At 43.1% G+C, this 26,622-nt stretch overlaps 1 protein-coding gene and 1 long non-coding RNA gene across 5 annotated transcripts in view; one reads left to right on the top strand and one right to left on the bottom strand.

Moving 5' to 3' along the window:
* The window catches only part of NRXN3 (neurexin 3), a 512,486-nt gene that overhangs the window by 212,414 nt on the left and 273,450 nt on the right, over positions 1–26,622 (top strand). The gene's annotated exons all lie outside the window — the stretch shown is intronic.
* Positions 4,146–25,225, bottom strand: LOC141099058 (uncharacterized). The gene is made up of 2 exons (XR_012234409.1): positions 25,137–25,225; positions 4,146–4,370 (listed from the first exon to the last, which is right to left on the bottom strand). It is a non-coding gene; the product is annotated as an uncharacterized lncRNA (long non-coding RNA).

The following is a 26,622-nucleotide window of genomic DNA, read 5'->3' as shown; positions in this document are numbered from 1 at the left end:
CTCACGTCGGGGTGGGTGGGATATGGAGCGGTACTCGGTATGTTTACAACGTATCTTTTGGCTACCGTCTCCTTTGGCTCCTTTTTTCGTGTGCTTAGTACTACTCTGACAACACAGGGTAATGGTAACATAGTGTGGCAATACTTTATTGAACCATTAAACAGACAATAGCATATAGAACAGTTCCAGCAAAATACCCAAAAGGGTGCAAATTACAGAGTCTCACCCTTCCGCTAACTCGCCAGAATTGGAGCAGGTGCGACTCCGGGGCTTCCAGAGCCGACTACCTCCACTTGTGACACCCACAGAGAGTAGGTAACGACAAGCTTAGGAAGCTGACAGTCCATTGAAGCACATGGCCAGGTGACCAGAGGGTCACAACCTGGCTTCTCCGAACATCTCCATGGAGCCAGGTGACCGGTGGGTCCCAATCCTGGCTTTCCCAAACATATCCATTGGTTCAGTGATGGTGAATGGAACAGATCTGTATTGTTTCAGCCGTGGCCATGGTCCTCTAAGCTGGCATCCTGTAGAATGTCAAAGCTGTGTCTCTTGTGATGGAGCCATGAAGTCTGGGCTGCTGTTCTGTAGAGTGTTCCTGGCTGTGGTTTTATAAATAGTGTCTTATTCTTTCAGAAGGAGAGTAAAACCCTTTTTATATCCTCTTCTGTGGTTCAGGTCATCATCCACAGGTCAGGAGAGAGGTGGGATGAGTTTAACTCTAATTGTTTGAGTGTTTAATCAATCTACATAGTTTATCCTTCTCTGTTCTGCAGGTTAACAAACTAGCTAGCTTGGACAGTGTGTAGTCAACATATTAACAAACCTCTATTGTTCAATTACCTTGCTTCCCTGTCATCCAAGATAACTTAAAAATGGGCCACCACAAATGTCAACTCACAAGTCAATGTTAAAAGTTCATATGAACAATTGTTTGTGTAATAATGTATTTCTATGGGCCTACTGAATTTACGTTTGTATAATTAAGATGAAATGCTTTGTCGCACAACATTGTAAATGATTTATTTCTTAACCCCTTAACAATCGCTGATACTCTTTAGCGGTGGTAGTTAAGGGTACTTAAACCACAGTGCCGTTAATTCATGGCGCTGTGGAGAAAGTAAATAGCGCCCCCCAGCGTCGGATTTTCTCTGGGGTCTCGGCTGCCGGGGGTAGTTGAGACCCCAGAGAACATGAATCGGGTTGGTTTTTACCAACCCCACTTTTGCGTTCGCCATTATTAACCCTATAACGGCAATCGCAAAAAAAAAAAATTTGCACATCAGAGGAGAGAGAAATAGGGTCGCCGATCCCCCCTCGGTACCTCCCAGTGGTCCTGGGTCCCCTCCTCCCGGTGCTGGGTCTCTATTTCCTCCACCGGTGGGCGCTGCCATCTTGGTCCCGGAAGAAAATTGCGGGCGCATGCGCAGTGCGCTTGCTGAATCTGCCAAGCGGCAGATTCCATTCATTCTTTTTGATCACTGTGATAAACTATCACAGTGATCAAAATAAAAAAAACAGTAAATACACCCCCCCTCCCCCCCGATTATCACCCCCTCAGTTAGGGAAATTATAAAGAAATAAAGAAAATATATTTATTTTAATTTAATTTTTCCATTAGGTTTAGAATTTGGGTTAGGGTTAGAATTAGGCCTGTTTCACACATCAGTTTTTTTGGTCAGTCATAATCCGCTAAAATGGCGGATAGCGGATCCGTTTCTGTACTGACCACAACGTTTGTCACCGGACCGTTATTTTAACGGATCCGTCAAAGGAAGAATTTTAAAGGAACCGCTGCGAGAGAGAGAATTTTTCAGCCGGCTGAGTGAAGTCTTTTGGGCATGCGCAGTGAGAAGTGCGGATCCTGCCGCCCGAAAAAACGTTGCATGGTCCGTTCGGGCATGTCGGCGGACGTCAAAATTTTGGCGGATCCGCAAAAAAAAGGATCCAACGGATGGCCATCCGTCAAGATCCGCCGGTAATGCAACTCAATGGGAAAAAAAATGGATCCGCCAAGAAAAATGGCGGATCCGTTTTTTTTTGCAAAACGGCGGATTTTGACTGATGGTGACAAATGGAAGTGTGAAACAGGCCTTAGGGTTGGGGGTGGAATTAGGGTTGGAATTAGGGGTGTGTTGGGGTTAGAGCAAGAATTGAGGGGTTTCAACTATTTACAACTTTGGGGGGTCTAATTTCTCCTGTTACCCTTGGGAAGATAAAAAAAAATTTTGTGGAAAAAAAAGATTTTTTTTATTTTAACAGCTCTGCGTTATAAACTGTGAAGCACTTGGGGGTTCAAAGTGCTCACCACTACACATCTAGATAAGCTACTTAAGGGGTCTAGTTTCCAAAATTGGGACACTTGTGGGGAGTTTCTACTGTTTAGGCACATCAGGAGCTCTGCAAATGCAACATGACGCCCGCAGAACATTCTATCAAAGTCTGCATTCCAAAATGGTGCTCCTTCCCTTCCGAGCTCTCCCATGCGCCCAGACAGTGGTTCCCCCCCCCACATATATGGGGTATCTGCGTACTCAGGACAAATTGCACAACAACTTTTGTGGTCCAATTTCTCCTGTTACCCTTGTAAAAATAAAAATTTGGGGGCGAAAAGATCTTTTTTGTGGAAAAAATATGATTTTTTATTGTCACGGCTCTACGTTATAAACTTCTGTGAAGCACTTGGAGGTTCAACGTGCTCACCACACGTCTAGATAAGTTCCTTAAGGGATCTAGTTTCCAAAATCGGGTCACTTGTTGGGGGTTTCCACTATTTAGGCACATCAGGGGCTCTCCGAATGCAACATGGCGTCCGATCTCAATTCTAGACAGTTCTGCGTTGAAAAAGTCAAACGGCGCTCCTTCCCTTGCGAGCTCTGCCGTGCACCCAAAAAGTTGTTTTACCCCCAGATATAGGGTATCTGTGTATTCAGGAGAAATTGGACCACAAATTTTGTGGTTCATTTTCTCTTTTAACACTTGTGAAAATAAAAAAAATTGGTTCTGAAGTAAATTTTTTGCAAAAAAAAAAAAAAAAGTTAAATGTTTTTTTTCCTTCCACATTGCTTCAGTTCCTGTGAAGCACGTAAAGGGTTAATACACTTCTTGAATGTGGTTCTGAGCACCTTGAGGGGTCTAGTTTTTAGAATGGTGTCACTTTTGGGTATTTTCTGTCATGTACACCCCTCAAAATTACTTTAAATGTTAATTGGGCCCAAAAAAAAATGGTTTTGTAAATTTTGTTGTAAAAATGAGAAATCGCTGGTCAACTTTTAACCCTTATAACTTCCTAACAAAAAAAAAAATTGTTTCCAAAATTGTGCTGTAAAGTAGACATGTGGGAAATGTTATTTATTAAGAAATTTGTGTGACATATCTCTCTGATTTAAGGGCATAAAAAATTAAAAGTTTGAAAAGTGCAAAATTTAAAAAATTTTCGCCATATTTCCGTTTTTTCATAAATAAACGCAAGTTATATCGAAGAAATTTTACCACTAACATGAAGTACAATATGTCTTGAAAAAACAGTCTTAGAATCAGCAGGATCCTTTAAAGCATTCCAGAATTATAACCTCATAAAGTGACAGTAGTCAGAATTGTAAAAAAATGGCCTGGTCATTAAGCTGCAAATTGGCTCTGTCACTAAGGGGTAAGATGCTGCCACCGCGCGATCTATTATCTCGTATGTAGTGGTGGATGGGTTGATATTGGGCTGCCTCCTGATAATGACAGATTAGACCATAGATATTTCATGCCGATCTGTGGAGCAGTCCTGGAAATTTCCATCTGATGCTCTCTATGACACCTTTTCCCTCTGTACATGATATAAGTCTGTCTGTACAGGCTGTCGCCTCTCAGGCGAGCATTGTGTGATCTGTAGCCAGGCGGTAACAACAGAGTGTCATGCTGGATGGTATAGTGCAGTGCTGCATGTGTACACTCCTGTCCTAGAGGCCGGTGAAGCCGGGGGCACTAGGACCTGATACAGTGTAATAATGTGAGTGTAGACACCAAAGCCAGGGTGGTGTGTATCCCCATAACTACCTGGCCACAAACATGCAACACTGACTCACAAGTGTAACGTGCTCTATTCAGGCATCCATGAAAGGGAATTCTGCAGATACTCAGCGTCCTGCACAATGCCATGACATCAGGCGCCATATTCAGGCTATTTAATAAGGTAGAGTTCTCAACAACAGACGCAGTGGACTGACGTCCTTGCTCTCAACATTGCTATTATCCTGATTGTATCCGATTCTTATACGGAGTCTTAAACATTTGTGTCTCCTCGCTGTGCTGTGTGCGTGGCTCGTAGATAACACAAGTAGGAAATGGTGCTTACGATAATCTGGATCAGCGTCACCGTCTGCCTGTGGAGAAAGAGACAATGTGTTATGCGGTGTGGCAGTGACTGTCGTGGGGGTCAGTGCCTGCTCGTAAACACGGAACTAGTGCTTATTATGGATCGCAGGATCGAGGGGCTGTCACAAGTTGGAATCTGGACACACCTGGATATACCTTTTGTTTCGAGGGCTTACTCCATGGATGGCTGCACAGACATTAAGCTGAATAGTATCCTAAACAATAGGGAACAGCTACAAAACTCTGTGGGTCTCTGCTGTTTTGGCAGTCACAGCTAAAATGAACACCTTTAATGTTTGGTCAGCAAGTGTGCAGGCGACCCTGGTGGGGAAGACTGAGGCACGGGTGGAGAAGACCGAAGTGTGCGTGAGGAGGACAGGAGGACCAAGGTGCAAGTGGAGAAGTCCGAGGCGTGGATGGGGAAGACCCGAGGCGAGAGTGGAGAAGAAAATGCCCGGACAGAGATGATCATGGTGCAAGTGGAAAAGACCGAGGCGCGGGTGAAGACCAAGGCTCTGTATTAAAAGAACGCTGTACTGTAAGAGCAGTCACACTATGGAGCTCTGTTTTGTAAGAACGATCACACTATGGAACTTTGTACTTTGTAAAAGTGGTCATCCAGTGGAGCTCGGTACTGTAAGTGCGGTCACGCTGTGGAGCTCTGTACTGTAATTACGGTCACACTGTGGAGCTCTGTACTGTAAGAGCGGTTGTCAAAGATGGCAGCTGGGGGGTTGTAACTGAACCACCCATGCTGTTATCTTTATGTCATGAACAGCCCTATCCTTTTCCCTATCATACGGACAATTACGCAATTGACTGATGATTAACGGAGGAAGTTGTGGCTGTTTCCACTAATGCCAGTTATTTGGAAACAGACTGAGCGTATGGTATATTCACCTCCGATTCCAACACATGGAATATGTATGTACCCCAAGTACGGTCACAGCTATCTCCACGATAACCCAAGAACTACTCATTACCACCACCAGTCATTTTTATACAGGCTGACTGGATGTCTGGTTCTGGTACTGAATGGCTTCGGGGTGTATAATCCATGCAATAGTCTTTCCCTATTAGTCCTGAAGTTGAAAATGTATGTCCTATCAGTATCGGATCCATACAAATCCCAACATTCATCATAGTAGCTTCATCCTGGAGAGCGCCCCCTGCCATTCCTCTAATCCAACAAATGCCAAACTTCATCCCAATAAGTATCCTGGCTTAATTACCTTTCTCCCACAAGGGAGTCTCGGCTTCAAATGGAATTTTAATTAGACTTGCCATTTCCCTTCTGTTTGTAATTTCCTACTTCCCTATGTCCATTGTACAATTCTACATCTAAGAGACTTTGAATGTAAGCTTTTTTTTCCTGCTTCAATTCTGTGAAAGGAGGAGGGACGGGGTGAATACCCCCTCAGGAGTGGCTTTAGGGATTTTAATATTTTCTGACACCTCTTTTTTATGAGGTGGTGTGGGGGGGGTTGGTTTACAGATCAGCCCACAAGCGCCCATTACGACCCACCTGTCCTGGATCCCGCAGTACTCTCTCCTTCTGGGATTCACACATGGGCTTCTCTGAGGGGTTACTAAGCAACTCCAGACAGATCTGAGACTCCTGGCTAGAGGTAGCCAGAAGTGACGCTAAGGCCCTAACCTCACAGGAACCCTCTGGGATCTCTTCTGGATCAGTCACTAGTTCTGTTATCCTGCTGGATGATGAGGGTCCAGAAGGCTCTGCGTTCTGGGCTCGGGAGACAGTGGGTGGGTAGCCTGTCTCCCTGGGGGATAACAACATTTTCTCATTTGTTTGACAGGCTACAGACCCAACTCTCCCACCACCCTGACGGACTGTGAATACAACGTTCCTGCCACTTGGCTGTGGGCCACTTTTTCCCACCATAATGACAGACTTGGGGTTCAATTTTCCCACCCCCCAACAGGCTATGGGTACCTCTTTACCATTGTCCTGACAGTGTGGGAAACACTTTTTCCTCACCCTGACCTGTTGTGGGACATACTTTCCCACCCCCCGAACAGGCTGGGGATAATTCCCTGCATTCGTTGTTACCTCAGGAGCTATGCTAGTTATGGGGCAGCTACCAACGGCCATGTCGTGGTCCGTTGTCACCCTGGTCAGCTGCACGCGTCCATCTTCCTTATGATCCCCATGCTTGTCTCCATCATCCCCTGTTACCTTTGGAGCAGTGTGCATCATGGGGTAGCTACCACCGGCCATGTCACCGTTTGTCGTGAGAATGGTCAGTTGCACGGGACCAACTGTTTTGTGATTCCCGTCCCTGTCGCCTTCATCCTCAGCATTTATGCTGGGGTTTTTTTTTTTGTTAGGGGATCCTCAGCAACATCACCCTGCAGTGTGACGTAGCGGAGTTCTCCCTTACCACAAAACACATTTTAGTTATGCACTACTGTAAAAACACCGGATTTAATCTTAATTGTCCGGATGTCTATTTTTAGTTAGTCAAGAGCCATAGACTATTGTCATATGAGTCTTTAAAAATTGATTCTTGATATTTTCGAATGGCTGCAGTTTTACTCTTATATCAGCTCCTACAGCAAGGCAGGGATGCAGGGTCATTAAATAATGAATGTTTGATAATCTGTTGATTGACCATTGTGTGTCACCCTGTGGCTTGATGACTTGCAAAACAGAGGAGGAAAAACTTAAAATTGATTAAATACTCAAACAATGAGAGTTAATCTATTCACACCTTCCTCTTGACCTCTGAATGATGACCTGAAACACAGATGTGGGTATAAAAGAGGATTTCTGTCAAGACTAACCCAGCAGCTCTTGTACACCAGGCAGCAACTCTTCCCTCTGATCTATTCATCCGGCTGGACAGTTCTGTGCTAACCCAAATACTTGTACTTGTGTTGTTTCTGATTGTCTCTACCCTATTTAAACCTGGCATTGCACTGTGGTATTATTCTGTTATGGACTGACCTGGATTGGAGCAATGGTATTGCAACCGCTAAGGGCAGCGCCGGCAGATAGCCTAGTCAGGGATAGCCAAGGAGTCTGTACACAGGATCAGCAATGCAATTTAAAGGAGCAGCACATAGCATAGTCAGGGATAGCTGTTGATCGGTACATGGAGCAGCAGTAGAATCTTGATAAGCAGCAGGTGAAAGGAAGCTTGACTAGAGACTGGTAGCTGAATAATCTCACAAAGAAGGGAGTGCAATGCCAGGTTTAAATAGGGTGTTCAATCAGGGTGGAGACAATCAGGAACAACACAGGTACTAGTATTTGGGTTAGTACAGAACTGTCCAGCAATGTGACTAGCTCAAAGGGAAGAGCAGCCGCCTAGTGCACAAGAGCTGCTGGGTTTGAGTCCTGACAATTTCTATCGTTCTGCAGGAAGAACCAAAGACTTTGCAAAACCACAGCCAGCAACACACTACAGCAGCAGACCTCTGGATGTTGTCCTTCAAGCCCAACACATGCATGTGTTGTGACACAACCGCAACACATGCAGCAGCAGAGTCGAACAGCTGATCAGTCGGCGCTCTCCATGTATCCAGGTTCCCGTTGTAGCTAATACGGTAAGCGCTATAGCTTGCCGAATAAGCAGGGACCCGATCAAATTCGCTCATCTCTAGTAATTGAACATTGTATGTTTGTTAATATGTTGATTACACATTGTCCAGACCAACTATGCAAATCGATTAAATACTCAATGCAAGTTAATTTCATTGCACCTTCCTCCTGACCTCTTAATCATGGCCTGAAGGACAACAGTTGTGAACTATATCAATGGGATATGCCTTTGTAGCAAGTTATCCAAGAGATCCAAAGAACCTGAGACTCTTTACAAAACTACAGTCAGGAACTCCCTTCAATACAGCTGCCAGAACTTTATGGCTCCATCATGAGACACAGATTTGACATTCTACAGGATGCCAGCTTAGGGGACCACGACCCCAGCTGAAGGAATACTGATCTGCCCCATTGATCATCAATGAACCCATGGATACATTTGGGGAAGCCAGGATTTGGACCCACTGGTCAACTGAGCCCCATGGGTACATTTTGGGAAAGCCAGGATTGGGACCCACTAGCTACTCTTATCCTGGCGAGTCAGTGGAAGGGTGAGACTCTAATTTTGTACCATCTTGGGTATTTTGCTGGGACTGTTCTACGTGTTATTTGCCTTTTTTTGTGGTTCAATTAAGTATTGCCACACTGTTTTTCCCTCACCATGTGTTCTCTGATTAGTATTAAACCCACGGTAAAATGAGAGTTGGCGTCCAGTGGGATGATCCATGGTCCTGGCGGTTTGGGGTTCATGGAGTAGTGCACCCACTGACCCCCATGTCTCCACACATGGTGGCAGCAGTGGGATACTACTCAGCCTGGGGGAGCTGCAGGGGACTGGTGTTCTTAGACACAATCTAGGCCTCCCCAGCTGACCATTGATGAGGTATACACAGCAGGTTTCAGATTGTTCTTTGTCCAACCCCACCAGCTCTGCCTTGGGAAAAGGACCAGAGTGCATGTAAAACTGCAACAAACAACGGCAACTACAGGAGCTGTGCCAGCTTAGACAGATTGAATACCAGGCCACCAACATTTGAGCGGATTTAATCCAGGAACCATGAGGTGCGGACGACACCATGTGTCGACGCAATGGATACAAGTCGGTTCTCGTCAATTATGTGTAGAGTTTATTTGCAAAGAAGATATGGAATATGCTCTGAGAAAACTGAATGATACAAAGTTTAGTTCTCATGAAGGTGAGACCTCTTATATTTGTGTCTGTGCTTAAAGACATGCTGATGGACTGTCTAAAATAAGTGGAGATGGATGATTGAAAGCCTACCATATCGGGTTAATTAAGATGGGAAAGCAATGTGGCCACACAGCATTTAATCTTGATTATCCAGACATCTATTTTCAGTAAGCAAGGAGGCTTAGACTTATCTATATGTTGACTTTTGAATTTGTGTTTTGTTCTTTGGGTCATCAAGAAAACACTTTTATTCATGCAAGCCTGTAGTATTGACTTTTAAGTTTACGTTTGTTGTAACACATTTTGTTGCTATCCTGGATGACAGAGACAGAGGCTGGGTAACTGAACTACAGGATGTCAGCTTAGGGGACCACGGCCCAGGCTGAAAGAATATACAGATTTGCTTCATTGACCATCACTGAACCCATGGATATGTTTGGAGAAGCCAGGTTGTGACCATCAGGTCATCTGGCCTTGTATCTCAATGGACTGTCAGCTTCCTAAGCTTGTTACCTCCTCTCTGTGCGTGCCACAGGTAAATGACCCTTGAAGCTTTGAAGTTACAGTTTATGGACTGACCTGAGCTGGAGTAGTGGTAAGGCATCCACTAGGGGCAGCATCGGTAGGTAGCATCATTAGGATATAGCCAGAGGTCAGTATACGACGTAGCAGTATAGTTAAGAGGATAAGCAGATAACGTAGGCAGGAGATAGCCAGAGGTCAATACACGGAGTGGCAATAGGATCTTGAGGATAAGGAGCAGATGGGAAGGAGACTAAAGGTGGGAGCTCAATCTCACAGGAAGGAAATGCAGTACCAGGCTTAAGTAGGGTGTTCAGTCAGGAGATCACAGGGTTATGCCAATCAGGAACTCGGGGTGGTGACAATCAAGAACTCAGGATGGAGTCAATCAGGAACCACACAGGTAGTATTATCAGGATTAGCAAGGAACTACCCAACGAGCTGAATAGCTTAGAGGGAAGAGCTGCCGCCTGGTGCACAAGAGCTTCTGGGTTCGTGACAGTACTCCGTTTCTACCAGGATGGTCTCTGGATATCTCCAGTGCTGGCTTCTCTGGTGAAAGGCTCTAGTAAGCCTGGGTACATGGAAGTTGCCCTCCGGCCCCCATGAATTTTCTGGTGCGTAACCCCTCCATTGCACCAAATATTGCAATCTTCCTCTATATCTTCTAGAGTTGATTATTTCATCCACAATGTACTCTTCTTCACCATGGACTTTTTCTGGTGGAGGCGGTGGCTGAGTTCTTCCTGGAAGCGGGTTCTCACTGAATGGTTTGAGCAAGGATACATGTAATACAAGATGTATTTTTAGGAAGTTTTAAACGAAAAGCAACTGGGTTAATTTGTACAGGTATTTGAAAAGATCCTATGAATTTTTTACCTAATTTAGAAGACGGTGTGTTCATTTTCAGATTTGTTGAAAGCCAAACCTTTTCACCAACCAGAAGGGTAGGAGAGGCATTGTGATGTTTATCCGCTGTTTCTTTGTAATCTTCTTGGGCCTTTTTAACATCTCAATTAGTTCTTTCTGAGCTTTCCGCAACTTTGCAAGTCTGTCAGTAAAAGCAGGAACCCAAGTATTCAATGGAAGATTAGGAATAAATACCGGATGCAAGCCATAGTTAGCAAAAAATGGTCTTTGGGATGTAGAACTGTGCTTGGAGTTATTATAAACAAATTCTGCTGTTGGTAAATAGTCCACGCAATCATCCTGTAGGTAAGGAATAAAACAGCACAGATATTGTTCGAGAATTTGGTTAGTTCTTTCAGTCTGGCCATTGGATTGTGGGTGGAAAACAGTAGACAAATTTACAGTAACTCCTAAAGCTGAACAGAAGCTTTTCCAAAATTTGGATGCACTGTAAATTGAACACCTATCAGAAATTACATTTGCAGGAATTCAATGAAGCCTAAATATCTCCACTAAATATCCACTAATTCTGCAGTTTGTTGAACGGTAGGAATCCCTTTAGTTGGAATAAAATGGGTCATCTTTGTGAGCCGATCCACCACAAAAAGGGTAAGTCATTTCTTTAGAGGGATGTAGGTCCACAATAAAATCTTTTGATATTGATCCCCAACGCCTGGATGGAACTAGAAGAGGTTGAAGGAGTCCTAGAGGTGAGGATCGTGGCGTCTTGTTCCGTGAAGATCTTGAACAGGAGGAAACATTTTCTGACATCCTTCCTACAATTAGACCACCAAAAAGAACAAAGCAATAGTTCTTGTGTTTTCATGACTCTAGGGTGTCCTACAAGTTTAGAATCATGGACAAGTTTGAAGACTTCAAGTTGAGCAGATTCAGGAACGTATATTTGATGGTTCTGCATCCAAACCCCTCCTTAAAAGAAAGCTCAACGTCTTTAGAAGGATGGTTAAGAAAAAAAGTAAGTTTGGTATCCATCTTTAATTTTTGTAAAAAATTCTTTCGTGTCCAGTATTCCCCAAAAAAATGTTGGGGTTACAATGGGACAGTCAGTGTTAGATCTCTCCCGAGGTTCGGTAAATATCCTGGACACAGCATTAGCCTTGCCGTTTCTTGAACCAGGCAGATAAGAAATTATAAAATTAAACCTGGAGAAAAATAAGGCCTAACGTGCTTGTCATGCAGCAACCTCTTAGCTGTATGGATGAATTCTAAATTTTTGTGGTCAGTAAGGACAGTCTACGGATGATTGGCCCCTTCGAAAAGATGTCTCTATTTGGAGACAGCGACTTTAAATAGCTAAAACTTCTTTATTTCCAATATCATAATTCTTTCATGCCGATGACATGGTATGAGAAAGGAATGCATATGGATGAAGCTGCATTTTTACCCCAACTTGCTGTTATAAAATGGCTCCCACCGCAGAGTCTGAGGCATCTACTTCAACAGCAAATGGCAGTTCAGGATTTGGATGGACTAGTAATGGTGCGGAAGTAAAAAGAGTCTTTAATTTGTCAAAAGCCACCTGTGCCTTTGGGGACCAGGAAAATACTATAAAGAGCTGGACGTCTTTTAGATTTATTGGGTTAAGCCAGTCAACTAATGCTCTTATTTTACTGGGATCCATGCTCAGACCTTCTGGGGAGATGATATATCCCAGGAATTGAGTCCTGGTTTGTTCAAATTCACATTTTTCGAGTTTCATATAGAGCTGATTCTACTGTAGACATTTCAGTACTAAATGGACATACTTTGAAGGAGCATCGCGGGCATCTGAAAATATAAGAATATCATTGAGATTAACAACAAATCGATCCAAGAAATTTCTGAAAACATCATTAATGAAGTGCTGAAAGGTGGCAGGGGCATTGCTAAGGTCGAAAGGTATAACCAGGTATTGGAAATGTCCAAATCTAGTTCTAAAGGTGGTTTTCCACTCCTCTCCTGGGCGAATTCATATGAGATTATAAGCCCCTCTTAGGTCAAGTTTGGTAAAAACCTTGACAGAACGCGGTCTCTCCAGCAACTCGGGCATTAAGGGTGCTTCAGCTGGCGAAGAAGGTTGAATGAAGCCTCTCTAAATTTTCATCTAGGTATTCCTTTAGTACTTTCAATTCCTGTTCAGAAAGATTATAAATTTGCCCAAACGGAATGGAAGCTCGAGGAAGCAATTCAATGGGACACTCGTAAGAATAATGAGAAGGCAGTTGATCGGCTTTCTTCTTACTGCAGACCATAATTCTGATGAGAATTCTCGGATACTTGAATTTATTTGAGAACAAATAAATTAGCATGGCATTTGTTCTTACAGTACACAGAGGGAAAGGTAATGGTCCTCGATGCCCGGTTGAAGGACGTGTTACAGATTGAAAATCAGGGAATTCCTAAAATAACTGGAAATTTTGGAGAGGAAATAAGATGGAAACTAACAGCTTCATGATAATTCGGTTCAATACAAATTTCAAGTTCAATTGTCTCGTGAGTAACAGGTCCAGAAGATAAAGGTGATCCATCCACAGTTCTCATATTGAATGGCATGGATTTAGTCTGTCTTGCTATGTTATTATCAAGTGTAAATTGTAAGTCCATAAAATTTCCTCCTGCTGCAGAATCTAAAATGGCAGAGCATTGTATTTTTTGGCTCTCAATTACGACCTGTATGGAAATGACAAAATGAGACGATGGTGATTCCTTTTTGCCTTTATCCTGCATTACAGATGAGATGGTCTACATAAGCAGATCTAGCCATTCAAAAAGGTCTAAATCGCTTTCATTTTTGGCATTTGTGAAAGCTATGGCCCTTTTATTAAGACAGTTGATGGCAAAATGTCCATCGCCACGTTTTCTGTACATCTCCTCTCCTTCACTACTGCAGATAGAGGTTTACAGATTACATCAATTTGCATAGGTTCAGGCACACTTTCCATTTCCTGTTGGTGTTTTAAGGCTGATAGCGTAAATGTCACGAACCAATATGGTTAAGTCCAGTGGACGACACAATTTAAACCAACAACAGGATGGAATGGGGAGAGGAAGGCCCTCACAGTAGGGAACAAGGGATGGGGCACCTCCTTAGCACCAATCTGTGCCTGTCCCTAAACTCCCCTAACACCCTAAGCGGATCCTTCCCCCGCCACCGTCACGTACCTAAACCCTGTTTATTTCCACACTATTCCCTAGTGCACTGGCCGGCAAGGACGTTGCCTCACCACTGCAGATGGTGAACAACACAGGGAGAGGGAAAACAACAAGACAGACAGAAAAAGGGAAAATAGAACTTAACACTATCCCCACTAAAAAGCACCACACAGTTGAGGATATGGCACCAGGACCACGAACACAGCAGAAGCACTACTGCAACAGCTGAGCTCTTTACTCCAGGCTTAGGCAACTTAGATTACTCTCACTGACAGTCAGCTGATGTGTCATGTGACTTTTTAAAGTATGGTGGAAGTAGTTACCACCCTCTTCAGCTGATTAGCAATCAAAGCAGCTGCCAGCAAGGAAACAGACATTTAACCCTTGCTGGCATGAAAGGAAAAAAAGGTACATTTCAATTATAGCAGAGCCAGAGCTGACACGAATCCAAAATGAATCGTGACGTGACAGCAAAGGAGTAGTTAGGGGTGTTTCCAAATGCTCGCAGTCTTTCCTTTCTTAGTTCAGTGAGTCTATGATCAATTTGAATGCATAATTGAAAAAAGTCATCTAAATGATTATAGATCTCAATGAACACTTACAAGTTCAACCTTAATTAGCTCTGATAATGTTCGTCGAAATTGACCCTTCTGGGCAGCTAAATTCCAAGTGGTGTCTGCCACTTAGCTGCGGAATTTGAAGGTGTATTCAGCTACAGAGCACCGCCCTTGACATAGGTTATGCAATTTGGTTTCAGCTGTAGCTCAACGATTCGGGTCATCAAACACGTGATCCATAGCTGTGGTGAAGGAAACTTAAGTCTTTTAGGAAGTCAGAATTCATTTCCACATAAGATGAGGCCCATATATGAGCCTCATCAGTTAGGAGATCAATGATGAAAATAACCTTTACCTATCACTGGTTAATGGAGAAGGTTGCATCTGGAAGTAGATATGACATTGCTTATAAGGAATCCACGATAATGATAATCCCCACTGAATTTTGGAATGCGTGCATTTGATTCCGAGCTTGAGTTGCGCAAATCCAGAAGTTTCTTTTTGCTGACCCAACACCTGTGCTTGCAACTTAGAATTTATTTCTTAGTATGTGGCACCACAATTCTGAAGTTCAGCAACTTGTTGCCTCAGTTGGGCTGCAACAGACTTCATGTTGTGTGCAAAAATGATTCTGTTATGGACTGACCTGAGTTGGAGTAGTGATATTACAACCACTAGGGGCAGCATCGGCAGGTAGCGTTGTCAGAATATAGCCAGAGGTTGGTACACAGAGCAGCAGTATATATGGGAGGATAAACAGGTAACGTAGTCAGGAGATAGCCAAAGGTTGGTACATGAAGCAGCAATAGGATCTTGAGGATAAGCAGCAGGTGGGAAAAAGCTAGACCAGGCCTGGGCAAACTGTGGCCCGTGGGCCAAATCCAGACCACTGAGTGTTTCTGTGCAGCCTGCTGACACTCACAGCCAGAGGACCAGAGAGGGACTGATTTATGATTCTGATCTTTCTCAGAAGTGATTGTAGCCCTGCCCCCGTCTTCTCATTGGTGGATGCGGGGCTGCTCAGTTCCTGGCTTGCAGAGCTGGTGAAACCTGTGCAGGAGGCAGAGCAGTCAGGACAGGAGGAAGGAATCAGGGACTACAACACCCATCTGCTGTAGATAATGACAAGTAGCTTCTAAGAGGAGCCCAGATACAACCTGGGAGGCAGCATAATGATGTGTCTGCTGTGCTGAGTAGGTCATAGCAGCTCACCTGTGTTGCCTCCTTTCACACTGTGGAATGAAAGTTGTGGGGCTGCAGTTTATGTTTGGGAAGAGCAGCTAATAAGTAACTAAATCTCCCTGGATCTTCCTGGCAGCTGATAGAAAATAAAACACTTGGGCTGAGTATTCCTACTGAATATGGGGTCCAGAAGTGATGTGCCCCCTCACCTCCACTACATGCAGTCTTCAGATGAGATATTCTATGTGCTCCCCAAACTGCTCTTCTGCCCCCACTATGAACTCTGCTGCATCCTCACCTCTGTATGTGAGTTAACCCTTACCTCCCTCTTTGCTCCCAGCTTGTACTGTTGAATGTCCTGTGCAGGAGAGGTAAGGGTTAAGTCCCCCATAGTGGCCTATCACTCCACTCCATAGACTGTAATAAGGATTTCTTACCCCTGCCTGTCAACTTGTGTGATGTGGATCTATGCATGTGGAATTGAGGTGGGAGAATAACTTTTTTCCAATATTCTGCCTGTTGAAGTCTATGTGTGTGCAAAAATAAAAAAATTGGATGCCATATGAATCATCCATAGCATCTGATTTTGACGAATACATTTCCATTACTAACACAGTACACTGTATTTCCTCTTTTAAATTATATTCATTTTTGATGTATAAAAATGGATGCCATACAGATGGAAAATCTTTTTCTGGATGAAAATCTTTATTTTTTTTGGCACTCATGTAAACTTCATCACATAATCAACTGCTTTTTATAAAGTGATAAAATTAACATTATGCAGAATTAAAGGGTGATACGAAACCAAAGGTGACTTTCTTACTAAATTTAATTCAATAATCTAATCACTTTTCTAATATATTTCAGTTAAAAAATTTCTACCATTCCCTCTCTACCTAAATTCCTGTCTGCTTGTGTTTTTTTTTAACTTCCAATTACATTTTGTTTGAGAATCCCAGTGCATTTTGGGATACTCACATGGGACATCATTAGGGGGCAGAGGCTGCGGTCACTGCCACAGCTACTTTCCTCACCATGAAAAGAAGCTTCATCTGTTTCAAAGACTGGACTGGTCCCTGCCGGGTCATCTATTCTCCTTAGAGCCAGCAAGGGAGCGCACTGTCACTGTGCATTCAATGGAATATAGCACAGAAAACTCATACTGAGTATGCATTCGAATTTAAGTATGAAGCATTATCAGGTGAGCAGAACTAGCCGAGCCTCCAAAACTGACATCACTGATGGTGCCTAATTTCAGAGAGGGCGTAGAGTCTGCGGCAGTGACCGCAGCTTCTGCCCCCTGATGACGGCTAATTGGAGTATCCCAGCATGCACTGGTGAATCTCAAACAAAATGTCATGGGACGTAAAAAAAAAAAAGACAAAGTCAGAAGGTAGAGAGTACGTTAGGGAATTTTCCATTGAAGTATATTACAAAACAAGATTAGATTATTACACTGAATAGCTATAAATTTAATATTAAATTTACCTTTGGATTCGGACCGCCCCTTTAAGTTCAGCTGATTGGTTCGGCCCTCCAGAGTAGAGCCAGTTTCTCATGTGGCCCCTTGGGAAAATTAATTGCCCACCCCTGAGCTAGACTAAAGGTTGGGAGCTCAATAATTTGGCAAGGAAGGAATTGCAGTGCCAGGTTTAAGTAGGGTGTTCAGTCAGATATCACAGGGTTCAGCCAGTCAGGAACTCGTGGTGATGAAAATCAAGAACTCAGAATGGAGTCAATCAGGAAGCACACAGGTACTTGCATCAGGTTGAATAGCTCAGAGGGTAGAGCTGCCGCCTGGTGCACAAGAGCTACTGGGACCCAATCCTAACACAGCTGCTTTTGTCCCGGCGAGTCTGTGGAAGGGTGAGACTCTTTAAATTTTGCACCATATTGGGTATTTTGCTGGGACGATTCTATGATATTTGCCTGTGTTGTGGTTCAATGAAGTATTGCCACACTGTTTAGCTCTCATCCTTTATTGTCTGAGTAGTATTATGCCCACAGTAAACAGAGATCGGGGGTTTGGTGGGATGAGCCCTGGTCTTTGCAGTTTTGGGCTAGTGGCCTAGAACAACCCCTGACCCCCTTGTCTCCACAGGGACTCATCGTTCACCTGGCTCCATGGAGATGTTTGGAGAAGCCAGGCTGGGACTCTCCGGTCACCTGGCCTTGTACCTCAATGGACTGTCAGCTTCCTAAGCGTGTCGTTACCTCCTCCCTGTGAGTGTCACAGGTGAGGGTAGTCAGCCCTGGAAGCCTTGAATTTGTAGCTGCTATAATCCCGGCGAGTCAGCAGAAGGTTGAGACTCTAATTTGTACCATCTTTTGTATTTCGCTGGGACTGTTCTATAAGTTACCATCTGCTTTATGGTTCAGTAAAGTAATGCCACGCAGTTTTACCCTCACTCTGTGTTGTCTGAGTAGTCTTATTCCCACTTTAAAAGGAGAGAGGGCTTTTAGTGGGATGAGACCTGGGCCACGTGGTCTTCGGGCCAGTTTACGAAAGCACCCATTGACGCCTTCATGTCTCCACAACGACATTCACATTATAGACAGTTGCATAACATGACAAATCCGATCTGGGAGGGTTGTCAGGGATGCATTGGGCAACCAACCATCCCTGATCTGTTCCCAATAACACATTTGTGGGCAGGTTCTTGGACACTCACTTCCCTTAGCCACCTCCGCGCACCCCAATCTAGGAAATCCTGGGCCATCTGTAAGGGATGGCGATCACCCCCAAACCTAGTGACTGTCAGGGTCTTCCTAAGGATGAGTTCTTCCAGTAGCACCAACTCAGCGGATGAGGGTTCATTCGGCCCCAGTGTCCTAGAGCCCCACAGTGATGGTACCACCCATGATAACTGATTGTAATTTTTCTTGGCCCTCCAAACCGACCCACCTACCAAAAGAATAGCTGCACTAGGCCCTGGGTCTTAGGTGTGGGGTTCATCTTTTGCCTCTCCGGGAAGACTAGGCTGATGTGACTAGTTTGATCAAAAGTATAGCACAGCCGGGAGTCATATGTAGGCCGGGTGCTAGAAGATTGAGCGGGACCCCCTGACAGCCTACTGGTACTTTTTTTTTTTTATCAGGGCCTGTTTGATGGTCTCATAGTATCCATGTTGGTCTCGATGGAGAGAGGTGAACACTCCCGAGCTTTGCCTTGGAATCCTGAGGTTAAATATTAGGCCCACTGGCCCTCAGGCAGCTGGTACTGGACTTTACTATCCCCCGCAGAAATACGTCAAAGTCCCTGTCCTTTTCCATGAGTGGAAATTGCTCTGGATGGGGTTTAAAGCTGTTGGCATTGCTGGACTCATTGTTCTGTGGCTTAGATGTCTCCTTGATTCAGGCTAACTCCAGCTGGTACTGAAGCTCGTATTGCCACTCTGGCTCGGCAGCCTCTCTGTTGTCTTTCTCAGCCTCTCAGTTGGCTTGGGCCTGTTGCTCTGCTTGCTCTTGGAATTGCAGAATCAGCTTTAGATGTCCCTCACAATTGTCTGCGTCGAGTTCCTGGAAAGCCGTTTGCATGTAGGGGTCCCCACTACCTTGGTTGCGGGTATGGCTGGCACAGATGAGCCTCTGCAGCAGGGCCACCTATGTCTGTGCTGACCTGCCCTTTGTCAGGTCTCAGGTGACAGTCTTCCCCTGATTCACATTGCAACAGTCCAGCAATCACTTGGTGCCTGTTTTTTGCCGTGGGGTCAATCTGTCTCATCATTCAGAGCGCAGAGTATCCTAGAACTGCTGGTTATACCAGGGCTCTCCAAGCGTAGCCATCATTGCTAAACAAAATATAGGACAAAAAAACAAGAGAGGAGGATGGGTGTAACTGCTACAAGTACAGTGTTGCCCCAGATAATAAAAAATAAAACACCGAGTCTGATTACTGAAGACTGCACGAAATTCTGTCAAAAACCATGCAAGTTTTGAGTGACCGGAATAATTTCTCAAACCAGATTACTGATGTGCTGTAATATCCCACCGCTGCCTCCAGGTATCAAGAGACTACACCAGAGAGAGCATTCAGAATTCCACCAGTGCCACCAATTGTCTAATATCGCAGCCAAGGGGGTTGTACTTGAATCACCACGCTGTTATCCTTTTGTCACAAACTGCTCTCCAATGTACCCTATCATCTGGGCAATAACGGAATTGACTGACTATTAATGGAAGAGGCTATGGCTGTTTCCACTAAAGCCGGTTATTGAAAAAAATAACTGAGCTTATGGTATATGCACCTCCGATTCCAATGCATGGAATATCTACTGTATATACCCCAGGTACGGTCACCACAATAACCCAAGAACTCGTTGCCACCATCAGTTGTTTTTACACAGGCTGATTGGATGCCTGGTTCTGGTATCGTATGTCTTCAGTGTGCGGTTTACACAATAAAAGGAACAGAACTATTAAAATTTATATTTAATCCAGAACGATAGGCAATGTTTATAACATTATAGAAAATATTTTACAAAGGGGACAAAACAATACATATGTATTGGACACGGAGATGGCTCAGCTAGGGGATGGAAGCAATCCAGTTGAAAATGACTGGTTTACAGGATCATTCCTACACTAATATGTGCTCAACATTGAACACAGATGATAATTCACCTTGATCTTGTATCAGCACCTGAGTTACTCATACACCCCCCTTGATGACCTCACATGGGCCGGTTTGTGGGATGTTCTCTGCTCTTCAGAATTTTATGAAATTCCCAACATTAACAATATCTTCCCTCCTGACAATCGCAGAAGTTCGAGATCGCCGGCATTTTTTTTTTTTATCAGGATCTTACCGTTACCCAGAAACCACATATGACATGGCTGATCTATTCATTTTGGGGATTATAGGCAGGTGTCATAGTTATGAAAAAAATATGCATTTTCTTACATTTTCAGCTTCAGGATTAATAAGGTATGTCCCATCAGTATCGGATCCATACAAACCCCAATATTCATAACTTTCCTTCAGCGACGCAAAGTCTGGGGGAAGTTCTTTCATCATAGCAGCTTCATCTTGGAGAGTGCCCCCTGTCCCTCCTTTCATCCAGCAAACACCAAACTTCATCACAATAGGTATCCTGTCTTATTTACCTGTCCCCACAAGGTAGTATGGGCTTCAAAAGGAATTTTATTTAGATATGCCATTTCCCAGCTATACATATTTCCTACTTCCCTATATCCATTATGCAATTCTACATGTAAGAGACTTCGAATATGAACTCTTTTTCCATGTGAAAAAGGATGAGGGAGGGAGGTAAATGCCCATTCGCTTGTGGCTTTAGGTATCTTAATATTTTTTATGACAGTGGTCACACTGCAGAGCTCTATACTGTAAGAACGGTCACATTATGGAGCTCTATATTGTAAAACTGTCCTACTATAGAGCTCTGTACTGTAAGAGTGGTTACACTATAGAGTTCTGTACTGTAAGAGCGGTCACAATATGGAGCACTGTACTGGAAGAGGGGTCACACTATCGAGTTTTGTACTGTAAGATTGGTCACACTGGAGCTCTGTACTGTGAGAATGGTCACACTGTGAAGCTCTGTACTGTATGAGCAGTCACATTATGGAGCTCTCTACTGTAAGAACGGTCACACTATGGAGGTCTGTACTGTAAGAGCGGTAACACTGTGAAGCTCTCTACTGTAAGAGCGGTCACACTGCCTCCGCACTTTATTTAAATACATCTCACCTCCCATCAGGGTCACCGCTGAGAACACTGGGAACAGCATCTGTGCAGAAGGCACTTGATGCCTAATCCCATACTAGGGCGGAAGATTGAGGAAGAAACAAGAGAACAATATTGCGCATTCACAATATTTCCCCTCAAGCAGCCAACGTCTCAGGGACAAAGTGACACTGATCGGAGGCGGGGCAAATAGAGATGAAGTGCGTAGGCAGAGTTATCTTCCAGGCAACATCCTACCCATAGCCCGGAATAGGTGATTTTCATAAACTGATAAAAGATGATTTCTCAACAATAAGACATCAGATATGAAGCATAGAGTCAGCACTCTCCTCAGCTGTCTATAACTTGTATGCCCAAAACAAATGTGGTGATTGATTCCTTTTAACTACTTTAAAAGTTATGTGAAAATCTAATTTTTTAGAAATATAGACAATGCCCCATATGCACCATTATTATAGTACTTATATTCTTGTACATAGGAGCAGTACTATATTAGTTATATTCTTGTACATAGGGGTTAGTATTTTAGTAGTTAAATTCTTATACATAGTTGGCAGTATTATAGTAGTTATATTCTTGTTTGTTGGGGTAGTATTATCGTAGTTATATTCTACATAAGGGGTAGTATTATAGTAGTTATATTCTACATAAGGGGCAGTATTATAGTAGTTATATTCTTGTACATAGGGGCAGTGTTATAGTAATTATAATCTTGTACATAGGAGCTTTATTATAGTAGTTATATTTTTGTACATAAGGGTACTATTATAATAGTTATATTCTTGTATATATGTGCAGTATTAGTTATATTATTGTACATAGGAGGCAGTATTACAGTAATTATATTCTTGTACATGGGAGCAGCATTATAGTAGTTATATTCTACGTATTGGCAGTATTATAGTAGTTATATTGTATATAGGGGAAGTATTATAGTAGTTATATTCTTGAACATGGGGGCAATATTATAGTAGTTATATTCTTGGACATAGGAGAAGTATTATAGTAGTTACATGCTTGTACATAGGGGGCAGTATTATAGTAGCTATATTCTTTTACATAGGGGCACTATTAGAGTAGTTATATTCCTGTATATAGGGGGCAGTATTAGAGTAGTTATATTCTTGTACATAGGAGAGGATAGACGTCTGTTTATGAGCCCCCAGCAGGGCAGAGGCATGGCTTCTGATTCAGGTGGAGGGGAGGGAAGCTGGGCTGATGAACCAGGGAAAGCCCCTAGCCTGGAGTGTGGCTTACAGCATGGACCTGGTGGTAATGGAAAGCTGGAAATGTTGGCTGATGAGTCTTCTAAACCTGCTTCTTTCGTTGCTGGATTGAGTGGTAAAGTTACAAGGCAAAGTATTTTTAAGCTGGAAATGCAAATCAGCAAATTAAAGGATGAAATTAAAGAGACTGATCCAAAGACTAAACTGATGAAATGTGAGAGCCTGGATGTTTGCAGACGAGAGCTGGACATTCGGAATGAAAACCTGGACAAAGATGTAAACTCTGTGCCCAGAAAGGAAACTTGGGATATGGAGAAAAGGAGGGGAGTCAGAGCCCAGAAGGCGAGTAGAAAGTGCCTTATTGGTAATAAGGACACTAAATCTAAAACTGTGCACGGTGTGGAGCAAGGAAGTCCACTAAGAAATGCAGTATATCAGCCGCACAAGGTGAGGAGTCTGAGGCAGCAGATAATGCAGGGAATGCTGCAGAGGAAAGTGTGTCAGCAAACGAGGGGTTAACTGCAGTGGACTCTGCAACAATGAAGGGAGCACAACACTTGTGAGTGATAAAGTAAGTGCCCCCTGCACTGACACTGTGTGGGAGACCCCACTCAGTGCTGTGTGCGAGACCCCTCTCACTGGTGCTAGTGAATGCTTGTCTGCAACAGATACAAACATTATAATGGACTCTGAACCTTCCATGTCAGTGAATGGAGACTAAATTGTGCAACAATCAGTAGTGGATCTGGGCGTTTTTGCAGCACAAACACGCGTCAGTAATCATGGGGCTGGGGAGAGCTCAAGCACTGATCCTCCTGCAGCGGTGGAGATTTCCAGCACTAATCCATCTGTGGCTGGGGAAACCTCCAGCACTGACCCACCTGTGGCTGGTGAAAACTCCAGCACTGACCCACCTGTGGCTGCAGAAAACTCCAGCACTGACCCACCTGTGGCTGCAGAAAACTCCAGCACTGACCCATATGCTGACCAACATCAATTCAGTAGACTGTTCTCCAATGTCACAAGACTAGTGAACCCTCCACCTCAGAGTAGGAGCGCAGTCAGGATAAAGTACACAGGACCAGAGGTGAACATCCCATCCAGAATTTATATTGGTAAAGTTCTTCTGAAAGAGTTTATGAAGTTTATGGTATCTGAGGTCTACGCTCTGATCCATGTCCCAACCAGCTGGATCTATGACATCAGTTTTAAGCTCCAGTGTGATCTGGATATGTTCTGGAACATCTATAATGACACTAGAGATGATGAGATCTGGGATCATCTCCATTGTATCCAGCTGTCTAAGCCGCAGGAAATAATGGCCACTGTCCTGTTCCAGTCTGAGGAAGTGGCGCTGGTGGATTTGCAGCACTGGCTGAGTCGGCAGTGCATGGTGAGATTGTGAGAAGTCATCCCCAGAAGATCTATAATGAGTAGCAAATATGGAGGATATTCTGTGAAAATCCAGCTTCTACAAGAGAATGGGGTAACCAGACATCATGCTGAGCATAATAAATATAATGGCCAGACCTCCTTGGAAATTATTGAAAAAGATGTCACAAGAGGTGCAGATGCTGTCCAAGAAGCCGGCACTGATGAGGTGATAAGTCACAGTCACAGTGAGCCTGCTCCAGAGTCTGATATAATATTAATGGATGCTGCACTACTAGGACCACCAGCCACTGAAGAAACACCTAAAGTACCACCAGCCAGAGCTAAACCATCATCAGCCAGTAAAGTAAGATCTAAGCAATGGTCAGCTACTAAAGTAAGACCTAAAATACTAGTCACTAAGGTGTCCAGAAAACCTTTTGCCAAACCATCCAAGCTTCAGCCCAATACATCTGTAGAAGGAGATAAACTGGCCGCAGTGTCCAGTGTGGATGAGGAAGGTTTTGTATCCATAAAAAGGAAAAAAGCCTTTGTGGATTCCGCCAGAAAAGTCACAACAGTTCAGAAAACCTCTGAGCCTCCAGTGATGGTGATAAGTCCCGGACGTTACAATGTACTGGGAGAAGAAGACGAAGAAGAGGCACAAATGGAGCAAGGTTCTTCATACATCATAGAAAATGTAATATCAAATTTTAGTGAAAAAACACTAAAAATACTATAAAATTACAAAAATGCCCAGCAGGAGGCGATCAAAACATTCATGCCATTGGTTATTATAGTCACACAGACAAATGTGAATCCTTGCACATAAGGATAGTATAATCTCTATAAATGTAGGGAATATTCACACCACAGTATTAAAAAATATATTGAATATAAATCAGGCCCGATATATGTAACTTAATTAAATAACCTCAGTGTCAAAATAACTATATTGTGGCTGAAAAAAATACAAAAATGCAGTGTAGTACTAGAAACCCACATCAAATTGCACCTGAATGGTCGTGGCCCGATCTAATATATGATGCAGGTTAAAATAAAAAGCCTCAATATCAGCAAGATTGAATAGTATCACAGCTGAAAATTGCTAGAGGATTGCTGCATAAAGCCTCAAAGGTTCAACATTAAGATTAAAAAAATACTGTGTGGAAATAATCTGTGCCAACACTACAGGCAACTCACTCTGAATGTATTAGAAACCCACATTAAATTACACCTGAGTGATGGTAACCCAGTCTGATATATACTGCAGATAAAAACAACCTCAATGTCAGCACAATTGAATAATATCACGGCTGAGAAAGTACTAGAGGATTGCTGCATAAATCCACAAAGGTTATACATAAAGGGAAAAAAAAGGTAATACCTATGAAAACGCTGATGCCAGGCCTCTGGTGAGTGTGAATGACGCGACCTCCTTTATCCCAACACATGTTTCGCACTAGCTTCTTCCAGGGGCGTGTCTATGCGGTGGGCCCTGTGTGCTTAAATATACCCGGGAACCAATCAGAGAGCATCAGAAGGTAATGAAGGCGTGACCTATCTGTGACATCACGAAACACCTCTTGTGGCGCATGACCAGATCTGCACTGATGTATGAATCATTTCCCAATGATGCGCTCCCTTAGACTCCAAGCTGACATGCAAGAGGTCTAATTGTGGAGCACTCATGAAAGCGAACACCAATGCCTAAACTGTGCAGGCTCATCTAGTGTTCGAGATACAGTGATCACAAAAAAAATTGTGTATAATAAAATTCCTAAAAAAAAGGGGTTTCTAAATTTCATATATAATGATTTTATTAAAGTAATAATATATTATAATTATTAAAGTGCAAAAAGTGCCTATAGTGCAATTATAATAAAAATAACTAAAACTGCAGTATAATGACTTGGAATTAATTTTTATTCCTATACCATGTATGTGATAATTATATAATATTATATATTCAATAGTGTCTACGGTGCTAAGATAGTCACAAGAAGGAGTGGAATGGTCACAGAAAAGACTAATACCTTATATCAATAATTAAAATAACCACAGGGAAATTCCAATACAAATATTCCACGCAGCAAAAAAAGGGAGAAGAGAGGAAAAAGAAAGAAAAAATCACAAGAAAAAATAGGGTAGAAAGGAGACTAGAAAAACCTAATAATAGGATTCACACTTGTCTAAGCATGCTCTCACAGAATCTACCAAACTCTGATGAGACAATGCAAAAATTAGACTAATAATTCCCTATTCCCCATCAAATACATAATAGGAATAATAATACAAAACATATTATAATGCTGGAATCCCTGAAAAACAGGCCAAAAAAATCAATTATAGCCAAGATATCATCATGTACATAGGAATAACCATGCAAAATACACATAGTATTAGTCCACAGAATATAATTATTCTTCCCTCAACGATTCTTCTTATAATAGGAAGGAGCTTCTCTAAAGTGTGGAATATCCCAATGGAAAAAATCATGTAGAAGAAAGGGAACCGATGCTCAATCTAGATAGGAACAAACACAGGCATAATTAAAACCAAATACAATAAAATAAACACCACCCACCCCATAAAAAGATGCCACAAACAATAGATCTCTATAAAAAGGAGGCAAAACCTAAATTTTCGTTAAGGCCCAATGGACTCATCGTGCCCAGCTGATGTATCCATTGGCTTTCTTTTTGGGCAAGGATCTTACATTAGATAGATCTCCCCCTCTGATATCCAAAACAACTTGATCTATTCCCTTAATCATCAAAGCACTTGCATTACATTGATGGCAATGTTTAAAATGCCTAGGCAAGGTTTTCAAAAAGGAGTCATCTGTAATGTTCTTGGCTTTTTCAATGTCC

The sequence above is a fragment of the Dendrobates tinctorius genome, unplaced genomic scaffold (assembly GCF_039654945.1).
Source record: "Dendrobates tinctorius isolate UK_male_01 unplaced genomic scaffold, ASM3965494v1 ptg000010l, whole genome shotgun sequence".
NCBI classification, from domain to species: Eukaryota; Metazoa; Chordata; class Amphibia; order Anura; family Dendrobatidae; genus Dendrobates; species Dendrobates tinctorius.
The sequence above is the reverse complement of the archived record's forward strand: the minus strand, read 5'-3'. Positions and strand labels throughout refer to the sequence as shown.